At 37.8% G+C, this 12,243-nt stretch overlaps 1 protein-coding gene across 2 annotated transcripts in view; it reads left to right on the forward strand.

The window, feature by feature from the left end:
* The window catches only part of BORCS5 (BLOC-1 related complex subunit 5), a 91,995-nt gene that overhangs the window by 36,748 nt on the left and 43,004 nt on the right, over nucleotides 1-12,243 (forward strand). The window lies entirely within an intron of this gene.

A 12,243-nucleotide genomic window follows, 5' to 3' on the forward strand; every position in this document is an offset into this window, starting at 1 on the left:
ACGACTCCATGAGGGAGGATTAGTACCTGACGTCGTTCAGTAGTTCCATCATAGTTGGATACACATTAAGAATACCAGCACCAATTTTTCCAGTAAGCTAACTGAAAATCGGAATTTTAGCTTATTTTATGTGTGGAATAAAATTGTTGGCTTTCCAAAATTATTCATCAAGTAGCGCTTTACCAAAGCGATGTTAGACATGAAGCAGTATAGTATATCTGTCATACGATTTTAAGAGTCACTCATTTCTCTTCCTTTTTTTTCCTTCCTAAGTAACAGAAGTTCTTCACCTAGTCTTGAATTTTGGGCTCGCATTTTCTATAAAATTAATACCTCCTTCTTGTTCCTGAAACCAGAGTTATCTTTTTCAGGGAGGTTAAAATTATTAATTTCTCTCATTATGTTATCTTTTCCCTTTCCCACAACAGAAGCAGTACATGGCTTTCCTGAAAGTATTTGAAAAGATCTTTGTATACATGTATAGTGCCTTGGGTGGTAGAAATGAGGTGCAGTGTTGCTTGTGTCAGAAGATATACTAATGCATCAAAAACAAGTGACAGGAAAAACAAACTGCAGTTAGTAATCTTGTTGCTTCAAAATGAGCAAACGTTTTGGGAGAGCAAGTTCTCGCTGGACATCACTAAATAAGAATGAGTTGATGTCACACTTGGCAAGAAGCAACTCTTAAATTTTTTTTTCCATACAAATAGTACAACATGGCGGGGAGGAGGGACTGCAGGCAAAGGGTAAAGAATTATGGGGGGAAATAAGCTAGAGAAGGAATGTGAGAATGAGTTGCTTGCTACAAAAGAATTACTATGATATAAAAGCCATGTTTGTTTTGTCAAGAGGAATCTGAGCTGGAACATGAACTGATGAAGGGGAGAGATGTTTACCGGTCTCCTCCCTCACTGCCTCCGAGGCTGTTGTGCACTGATCCCTGTGGAGGGTTGTGTAACTGCCTTGACTCATTTTCAGGGAAAAATGGCCCCTGTAGCTGTTTTGGCTCATCAAAGTGCTACATCGAGTATAAGTGAAGAAGTCCCTAAAACATAATGATATCAAACTCAAAACATAGTTATTTTAATTAGGATTTCCAAGCACTGGGAGGTAATACAGCAGACTGCAGCGTATGCCACCACCAACCTAGCCCTTCCCAGAATTCTGTGCAGCATTGGGAATTTGGACAATCCGATGGCCAATTTTACATATTCCTAAAAGGAAATGTTAAAATTAGCTAAATATTTATTGAAATTAGCTGGAGTTATCTGCCCAGTGAATGTTTATGGTCCAGTGTTTCATAAAGTAGTGGGAGAGTGGGTTGGGTGAATACTGGCATTTTGGGTGGACCAGTCTTCATTGTGTTGGACTGCCCTGTGTATTGGAGGATGATTAGCATCCTTTTCCACTAAGTACCAGTAGCGCCCCCAGTCTCTGTGACAGCCAGACAGGCCCTTATTTTCCAAATCCCCTCCCTACCCCCCGGGCAGAACGAAAACCAGTATGTGCTTTACAGTTTTAATAAGCAGCAGGATTTTCTTTGTTATTGTTTGTTTTGCATGGAGTTCTTAGAAAGTCTTAGGAAGTTGTGCATTTATAGTATAGGCTTCATTCAGAATAGATTTCTTAAAAACAACAACAACACACTATTAGAAAGATGGATGGCAGGGAAGGACATTACCAGGAGAGAAAAGAGTGAGCTGGCAATGTCTTCTTTAACTAGTCCATTGTTCCTGCAGATCCCAGTTCTGCAGGTGGCTCCTCTTTTTCTGAGAGGCAGCAAATGTGTCCCCAGGAGGAGAGGCAAGTGTAGGAGATCAAGTAGGGGGAGATCACGGGACAGAGGGACAAGATTTGGACTGGGATATAAAGATGGAAGACATGGAGGTGATGAAAGGTGATAACAAAGAAATTGGAGATTTCACGTGGCATTGTTAAGCTCACAACGTTGGTATTTCTGGGACAGTTTTATGTATTACAGATCTAGAATTTCCAGGGGGAAAACTCGTCTGGGATAATTAAATCGGGTAAAGACTTCCACATGCATGTCAAATTATAGTATTTACTGTCCCTTCATAGGCTTCAGTTTTTAAGCCTCACCTTCAAAAGATTTCTGTGTCCAGAATTCTAGGTACTTAGCCGGCAATTTAGGTACTGTCAGCTGTTGCTTTCATTATAGGTTTTGTGGTGTCAATAGCCATTTTCCTTAGCTTTAGTTCACTGAATCAGTAACTGAAAGTGACATATTTTTCCATTCATCTGGACTTCCCGAAAATAATACAGGGCTTTTGGGGAAAAGTTAAGCATAAACCTTAGCCAAATATTAGTATACAAATTAACCAAATTAAATGTTATTAAGCAAGAAGTGCAAACAGAGAAAAGTTTTGAGAAATATGAACAAAAATCTCACTCCTCTATCATTATCAGTCACTGTTTAACTTAAAACTTTGGTTTTGCACCAAAGCTCAATTAATTGAGTATAAGAACATTCCTTTTAATGCTTCTCAAACCTTTTAAGTTAGTTTTGAAAACATTCAGTTGTATGCATATCACTGGGTTTTTAGGCTTCTCACTAGCTGTCAAACACTCTGCTTGTCTTTCTTCAGTGGAAGTCTTGTTTTTGTCACAGGCTATCTTTCTGAGCAGCCAGCCAGTGCGTCACTCCCTCCCTAATTGTCTAGAATTGTCTAGTTTTGCTAACTCAGCATGAGTAGAAATTACCTTGGCACCACGTGGCTAAAGAGTGTATGTTTTCGGGGCGCCTGGGTGCTTCAGTTGGTTAAACGTCTGCCTTCGGCTCAGGTCATGGTCCCAGGGTCCTGGGATTGAGCCCCGAATTGGGCTCCCTGCTCAGCAGGGACCTGCTTTCTCCTGCCCCTTCTGCTTTTTCCTCCACTTGTGCTCTCTGGCACTCTCTCTGTCAAATATACAAATAAAATCTTAAAAAAAAAAAAAAAAGTATATGTTTTCCTGAAAGGCTGCTAAGGTGGCCAACGATGGATTTGTGGCAGTATCATAAACCTCTGTCGGAAGCAGAACCATAGCTTCCATCAGGTTTGCAAAGGGCTCTCAGACCTCAAAGAGTTTAAGAATTCCTGCTGTGGATAGAGAGCCTTGTTCTCAATAGAGATTGCCTGCCACTACCTAAATTTTTTTTTTCATTTGGAATATAGCAGCATATAGCAAAAATATCAAACACCTGAGTCTTCATTTACCAACTTTGTCAGACTTTAATATTTTGCCAGACTTTAATATTTTGCCATATTTGCTTCAGATTTTTTTTTTTTGCCCCCAGAAGAAAAACATTTCAAGTAACTTAAAGCCCCCTCACTACCTTTTATGACCTTCCCTAATATCCCCTCTCCCTTCTGCTCTACAGGGAATAAATGATCTGACTGGTGTTCATCGTGCCTGGGCATTTTTTTCATCACTTTGCCTTCTACTACATCTTTACATAACTCTAAACAGTGTTTAATATTTTTTAAGTGTTTTTACTTTATATAAATGGAGTCCTATTGTATGTATCCTTTAGATATACTTCTATAACTCTTCTTCTTCCTTTTTTTTTTTTTTGGTGTATACTTTTGAGATTTATCCATGTTGATATATACCTTATTTTCACTGCTGTCTTATATTCCATTGAATGACTATTTCACAATTTATTTATCCACTGCCCTGGTAATGTTTGAGTTATTTCAGATTTTTCTCACTCTTAAACAGTTTCTTAGGGGGCATGCTTGTACATGTCTCCTTGTGCACATGTATGAAAGTTTTCCTTAGGGTATGTAACTAGGAATAAATTGCTGTTGAGTAGGGGACAGATATTTTCAGCCTTACTAGATACCGTCAAATTATTCCTCAAAGTGATTATGCTGATTTATATCCTTTCTAGCTATGTATGGGAGTTCCTGTTGTTCCACATCCTCAATAAAACTGATGTTGTCCCAGCTGTTCCTTGTTTACTGATTAATTTAAAGACCGCACGGTGCATAGCAACGGTCTCAAACATAAGGTCAGATGCAAACTTATTTTTTTATACCAGGCTTCCTCCTTTAAAGGAATTGTTGTTGCTTTCAGAATTACAGATCCAAGAAAACTGTAATATAACTTAAAAAAATTATTTTAAATAAATATTTTTTTAAATATTTATTTTTTAAAATAGTATTTTTTACAGTCAAAAAATGAAAATATTATTTTAGATAATTTGGAATACAGTTACAAAAAAGAAAACTAAAAATTCCACCACTTAGATATAGCTTTGTTAACATTTTGCTATGTATTTCCTTCTGGTATAAACATGCATATGATAGTTGTCATTGTATATCACAATTTCACTTAAAATTGTATTTCCCATGTCATTGAATATTATTTGGAAACACCATTTATTATCTGCATAACATTTCATGTTACAGTTTAATTCTTCCTCTGGAGGACCTTTTTTATACTAAAATAATGCTGTAGTAAAAATTCTTGGTATATAGATCTTCTGAGTCGCAGTTTGTTAGTTTGAGATATATTTCCAGAAGTCAGTAAATATTTATGGAATTAGATTGACTAGATGATAAGCAAGGCATCTAGGGGAAAATACAGTCAAAAGAGAGGAAAACAGGACATGTTTTGGGGGCAGGGAGGTCACAAGATCTATTAATTTAACTTCTCTCATATTTGAATTGAGTGGCAGATGTGTCTCGTACCTGAATTTGGAGACCTTTGTCTTATTAGGGACCATGTTAGAGATGAACTTTATCCTACCGTGGACACTAGAGAGTTGGTTGTACATTATAGCGTTCAAAGATTATAGAATCTTAAAATTGGAAGGAATTTTTGTTTTTATTTTATTTTTTTAAAAAGATTTTACTTATTTACTTGAGAGGGAGGGAGAGAGAGAGAGAAAGAGAGCACAAGAGCAGGGGAAGGGAGAAGCAGACTCCCTCCTGAGCCAGGAGCCTGACATGGGACTCGATCCCAGGACCCTGAGATCATGACCTGAGCTGAAGGCAGATGCTTAACCAACTGAGCCACCCAGGCGCCCCTGTTCTGTCGTTCTAGTTGCAAAGTCCCTGAGCTGTATTTTATAGAATATTTCATCAAAGTAGACTTCTAGCCTTGACTTGTTTAATATCTGATCCCAGACAGCTCACTGTCATACAAGGCAATTTGCTCCTTTATCGCACAGCTTTGATTAGTTGATTGTGGTTCTTTTACTTAAACCCAAAGATTTCGTATAACTTTCATTTGCAGTTTAATTTATTCTTTTAATGAAGAGCTCCCTAAAAATAATTCTGGGAATATTTTACCTTTACATGTTCATCTATTAGCTTCTGCTGTAATTAACATGAAAACAAACGTATGTTTGACCTACTTTTAGTCTTTGCTTTCTTCCAAAGTACAACTCATCTTTTTAGTAAAAATGACATTTGCGAACACAGGCAAGATAGAAAACTTTACACATATGCTTATAGGTGGCGGGCAGGAAAGTTCTGGAGTGTTTATAGAATATACTTGTCATTTTATTACTATTTATTAGAAGTTGCATATAAGCGGTGATCTTGGTAGACACAGTCCTGCCTTTCTGCTAATAATAACAACGTTTTTCTTCCCTTCTATCTGTCTCTCTCTCCTTTTTTTTTTTTTTTTTTTGCCTGGAGGTGTCAACATACTATCTCCTTTAATCCCTGTCTAACCTCTTAGGGTAGGCATTTTCCTTTTGGCAGATAAGGCTCAGAGAGGTTTAAAGACCTTTCCTGTCACACAGCTGTTAAAGGTAGAGCCAGCATTTAAACTCGGGTCTAATTCTAAAACCTTTTACCCATCTAACTTACATTAATTTCAAAATAAAATCAGATGCATTTCTGTTCAAAAGATGTTCATGTCTTTGGGTATCTCAGTTAGTGTATCACCTTGGTAGCATGTTGTGTCACTTTGGGAGGTACATTGCTTCTGCTGGCTTCTATTTCATCATCCCAGTTCCTCTTGCTTTGGTTTGGGCACACCAAAGAGTTTCTTCCCCTGATTGCCCATTTCTCCCTAGTGCCCTACGGGGAGCCTTCCTGTTTCTGGGGAAACTGAAGCACAGAATGAGAAAAGAGTAACAAATGATCACATAATTTTTTTTCGGAATATTATCAACTGATATGTTCCATAAAGGAGGATGTTTTCACAGCTGTGTGCTTTAGGGGTAGTGGGAAAAGTTTGAATTTTTATTGCTTGAATATCTTCTGCGACAAAGGCACATGTTTGATGGACTTGGAATGTGGAAACCTGTTCTCTCAGTCGGCCCTATGATAGAGATCTTTGTGTTTATTGGTCACATTGGGATTCAGATATGTTATCTCTGTGAACTTCAGACCAAGGGTCAGAGAACCAAGGAGTGGACTTGCTGAATATATGATTTAATTACCCTAGATCAATCAAGTTTTGACTTGGTGATGACGGGATATATTGTGTGTGTATTATTATGTAGTTGCTAGGGGAAAGGAACAAAGTTTAATCCTTGGTTTTGTTGACCTTTGGTATCACTTTTATCTGTAGTTCCATATAAAACTGCCTTTGCCAAATTTTCAAAAGGCTGCAGTCAAGTGATTTACAGATAAAGCCTCATTCACTACTTGCATAAGAAGAGCCCATATCTTCAAACATGGGTGACGTAAGTTTACTTTAGAGACAGGAATGAGTTCATTTCTTTGGAGAGATATGAACAGAATGTCTCTTGCTCTGCTGAGAAGTAAATTTAAATCAGGACTTTGCTTAGAGGAAATGGAATGGAGTTGCGGAGCACTGAAGCCTTCACATGTTAGGGATCCTAAGCCAAGGCCCAAGAGGGCACCTGTTGTGTGTTGTAGAACTCATCGAGATCTGAGCATTCCTCAGTGCTACACAGGAAGCAGCAAGCATCTGCGGACAACTACTTCGTATACGGCAATAAGGTCTTGGGTCTTTCAGAGACAAAAATACATGATTCCTTCCCTCAAGGACCTTATCAGGTAACTGAGGAGAAAGCAGGAATGTCAATAATAATACACAAAAAGATGCTACGGTAATGCCAAAAGTGAACCTTCAACCGAGTATATTCCAGAGATACAGCCCATAAAACGTGAGATTCAGTTATAAATGAGCTGTGCCGCTACTGAAAACATTTTGATTCCAAAGTATAATCAAAGCTCAAGGAAAAGTGTCTTAAGCATAAGTTAAGAGGAAAATGGTATTTTAAATTAATTCCTCAAGTAAGTTGCCAAATTAGGGACACTAGAATTTCAAGAGTTGGCAACTGTAGCTCTCATGGTTTGGCTAGTGTATTATCTCTCTTAAATTATAGTAATATTTCTGTCACCAAAAATCATTAATTTACAGTATTTTTTCTGTTAACTCTAGTATATATTTCCATCATATGATATGTTGTCATGATTATTGTTACTATTACTCTACTTACTTTGTATATGGGATAATAAAATCTGCCTTTTAAAGTCATCCTGACAATTAAATAGGATAAAATATGTAACATGGTTAGCACAGTGCTTGGCTAAGAAAATGTCATCATTAATGTTAGCTATTGTTTTTCTTACCCATGAAATAAAATTCCTTAGATAGCACCTGACAGAGAGTTAAATTTTAGTGAATTATAACAATATGTGGCTTATTGTTTACAAAGGGCTTTAACATGTGAAAATGTGTCAAGGAAACCTAAGTCAAAATGCGAGTCAGGAAATCACAGAGGGTGGGCTCTTATGCACGCACCACTCGTCACAACTTGCATAGTCCAGCAGGAAGAAGGAAGATTTCCTCTGGATCAAGCATGCTGCCTTTGCCTGCAGCCAATGAGAAGCCACCACCTCTTCAATCACCTGCAGCCAATGAGAAGTCGTCTCCACTTTGAACTCTCATTTTCCCCCAATGAACTTTTGTTCAAAACAACCCCTCCCAACTTCCTCCTTTTCTCTATAAAAAGATGCTCTCCTCCTTTGTTGCCCAGACTTGCCCACAGTTCACCATAGTTTGCTTGTCCCAAATTGCAGTTCTTCTGTTATTCCCTAATAAACTCAATTTTGCTGGCTGAATCACTTTTTTTTCTTTTAAAAAGTTGACAAACATATATTATCTCATTTAATTCTCTCCACTACCTTCAAGGTATATAGTATTACCTCTCTTTCATTGATAGAAAAATTGAGGTTAAATGTATCAGTCAGATTTGATGGCTGATCTAAACATACAAAGAATTTGTTGGAAGGATAGTGAATAGCTGACAGAATCTCTAGAAGAGCTCTAGAATCAGATTTTGGGCCACCTGCCTAAGCATAATGGCCAAAATCATGCTACAGAACTTAACCCATTGACGTCACTGCTGCTGTCATGACCAAACACTTGACACACCCTGTACCACAAACAGTGCTGGCTGGCAGTGTAGACTGAACTTTGCCATTGGCCCTGCTTCTATTGCTGCCTCAGAAACAATTTTTCCAGAAACTGCTGTCATGAGGGAATGCACCTTGTAGGAGGTCCCTGTTTTGCAACATTTGCTCCCTATTTAGAGTTGGGGGTGGATGCATAAATCGGTGTAATTTTAGCTGCAGGGCAGGTGGGAGAAAGGCCCTTGGTTCTTAGCTTCTCTGTATAATAGGCAAACTGGCTCTCATATGTGACACTTTGCTTTACTGCAGCTCCTTAACTCTCTCTTTGTAGGTCTTAGCTCTATATAGAGAAGGAATATTCTATATTTCCTGCTAATTGTATATAAGTGGAATAGAAATTGAGATTTTCTTTATTAATAGACTTCATGTGTGGAAAATCAGTTTTTTTCTAAAATCTGTCTTGTTCTTAGTAATTGGCTGCTGTCAATCAACAGAAATGCCTCAACATTTTAAGCTGTCAACAAGTGAGAACTTTCCATCTGACCAGGGTGTTTTTTCCAGTATAAACATTATCCATTATCTGTACATAATCTGTGTTTCCCATTATCCATTGGAGTGCAGGGCATGTAATCCTTCAAGGAAGCCGTGAGTTAACACCTACAAGAAGGGTGACTCTTTTGAGCAGCAAAGTCATGGCATTAATATTTCACATTTCTTTTTGGTTGTGTCCTTTTCCTAAGACTTCATTTGTTTTTATTTAAAGTGAATCTGTGATTCGTCTTTGTGAAAATCTAAAAAGGAAAAATTTCAGGTCCCCAATGTGATTTGCTGTTGACTCTAAAGATAGCCTCCCCTCTTTTATCGTCAGTCTTGGTGTGCCTTGCAAAGTCTGTATGTTTAGGAAGTTGTGTATACTTCAAACTACTGTAAGTAGCATTGTGTTAAATGCCAATTTTAAAAAGAACACTTTAGTTCCTCAAAGCAAACTCTTTCAGAAAGGGAAGGATCGTTTGGTGCTCCAAACAGCCATCCTCATTTTGTCTGGAAAGCTGCAGTTTTGGGGTGTTGATATTTCAGCGAGTGGAGAACATCAGGGTGTGCTGAACACTAACTGCCAAGTTGCAGGGAGGACTCAGCTGCTGCATTTTTCCAGGCTGGCATTCGTACTTCTAGACAAGCGAGACCGCGTGGGCTTTCTGTGTTCATTTATTGAGAGATGTTGAAAGGTCGTGACTTCTGAATTAGGAATGCATTTCTTTTATAGCAGTAGACTGCATTTCTTTCATTTTCCTACTCAGAGTAAGGGTCTTCTGAATTTAAATGTTTCTTTCTGCAAATAATTCTAAATTAGTCTTGATCTTGTAATAATAGTAATAGTAATAGTAATAGTAATAATAATAATAGTAATAGTAATAATAAAAACCCAAACCCTAGTCTAGCAGTATAGAATACTACTTTACCAGGGCGCCTGGGTGGCACAGCGGTTAAGTGTCTGCCTTCGGCTCAGGGCGTGATCCCAGCGTTCTGGGATCAGGCCCCGCATCAGGCTCCTCCGCTGGGAGCCTGCTTCTTCCTCTCCCACTCCCCCTGCTTGTGTTCCCTCTCTCGCTGGCTGTCTCTCTCTCTGTCGAATAAATAAATAAAATCTTTAAAAAAAAATGCTACTTTACCTTCCTCCTCATAGAAACATGAGATTTTCAAAGTTTAGACTTGAAAGAAAACATGGTTCAACTCCCTCAGTTTTCAGAGAAGGAAATAAGACTTGTTTTTCCCTTGTTTTATCCTTTCATACTTTAGATTTTGTTCCCTACTGACCACCTTTTTTTTTTTTTTCTTGGCTGCTTTATTAGAGTGGTATTGAAATCTATCTACTTGATTATGGTAAAATATACATCACATCAAACTTACCAGTTTAACCCTTTTTGAGAGTATGATTTGGTGGCATTAAGTATATTCACACTGTTGTGCAGCATTACCACCATCCTTTCCCATCATTCCTAATTGAAACTCCACACCCATTAAACAGTAACTTCCTATTCCCCCCTCCCCTCAGCGCCTGGCAGCCATTGTTCTACATTTTTTCCTTCATGAATTTGACTATTCTGTCTGTGTACCTCATGTAAGTGGAATCATACAGCATTTGCCCTTTTCTGTCTGCCTTATTTCACTTACCATACCATTCTCAAAGTTCAACCATGTTGTAGCAAATGTCAGAATTTCCTTCCTTTTTAAGGCTGAATAATATAAATCGTAAGTATTTACTACGTTTTGCTTATCTGTTCATCTGTTGCTGGATGCTTAGATTGCTTCCATGTTTAACTACTGTGAATGTGAATGTACAAATATCTCTTCGAGAGCCTGCTTTCAGTTCTTTAGGGCGTGTACCCAGAAGTGGAACTGCTAGTAATCATGTGGTAATTCTGTGTTTAATTTTTTGAGGAACTGACATGCTCTTTTCCACAGTGAGTGTACCATTTTACATTCCCATCAACAATGCACAAGAGCTCCAATTTTTCTACATCCTCACCAACACTTGTTATTTTCTGGGTTATTTGTTTTTTGCTTTTTTTTTTTTTTTTGGATAATAGCCATCCTAATGAGTGTGAGGTGGTATCTCATTGTAGTTTTGATTTGCGTTTCCCTTATGATTAGTGATGCTGGATTTCGTTTCATGTGCTTATTGGCCATTTGTATATCCTCTTTGGAGAAATGTCTATTCAAGTCTTTTGACTATTTTTGAATTGGGTTTTTTCTATTTTTTTTACAATGAGTTTTAGGAGTTCTTTAAATATTCTGAGTATTAACCCTGTATCAGATACATGCCCTTTGCAGATATTTTCTCTCATCTTGTGGGTTTTTTACTCTGTTGATAGTGCCTCTTGGTGCACAAAAATTTTAAATTTTCATGAATTCCAATTTGTCTGTTTTTTCTTTTGCTGCCTGTATCTTTGGTGTCCTATCAAAGAAATCATTGTCAAACCCAATGTCATGAACCTTTTGCCCTATGTTTTCTTCTAAGAGTTTGATAGGTTTAGGTCTTTGATGCAATTTGAGTTAATTTTTGTTTGGAGTGTTAGGTAAGAGTTCAACTTAATTATTTTACATGCAGACATCTAGTTTTCTCAGTGCCATTTGTTGAAAGGACTGTCCTTTCCCTTATTGAATGGTCTTGGCACCCTTGTACAAAATTGTTTGACCATGTATGTGAGGGTTTATTTCTGGGCTCTTTGTTCTATTCTGTTGATCTAGATGTCTATCATTCTGTGAGTACCATACTGTTTTGATTACTATAGCTTTGTAGTAAGTTTTGAAATCAGGAAGTGTGAGTCCTCTAGCTTTGTCTTTCTTTTTCAGGATTGTTTTGGCTATTGGAAGTCCTTTGAGATTCCATATAAATTTTAGGATGGGTTTTCTACTTCTGCAAAAAATGTTGAAATTTTTATAGAGGTTGCAGTGAATCTGTAGATTACTTTGGATGGTATTGTGAACTCAGTACCAGAAAACTAAATAATCCAATCAAAAACGGGCAGAGGACCTGAATAGACATTTTTCCAATGAAGACAAACACATGGCCAACAGACAAAGGAAAAGATCCTTGACATTACTAGTCATCAGGGAAATGCAAATTAAAAGCACAATGGGTGAGTCAGTTGGTTAAGCATCTGACTCTTCATTTCAGCTCAAGTCATGATCTTGGTTTTGAGATCTAGCCCCGGGTCAGGCTCCATGCTCAGTGCAGAGTCTGCTTGAGTTTCTCTCTCTTTCTCTCCCTCTGCCCCTCTCCCTGCTCTCTAAATGAATGAATGAATGAATTTTTTTTTAAAGTACAGTGAGATATTTTACACCTGTCAGAATAGCTAAAATCAAAACACAAGAAATAACAAGTATTTGCCAGGAT

This window comes from Ursus arctos, unplaced genomic scaffold, assembly GCF_023065955.2.
Source record: "Ursus arctos isolate Adak ecotype North America unplaced genomic scaffold, UrsArc2.0 scaffold_26, whole genome shotgun sequence".
NCBI lineage: Eukaryota > Metazoa > Chordata > Mammalia > Carnivora > Ursidae > Ursus > Ursus arctos.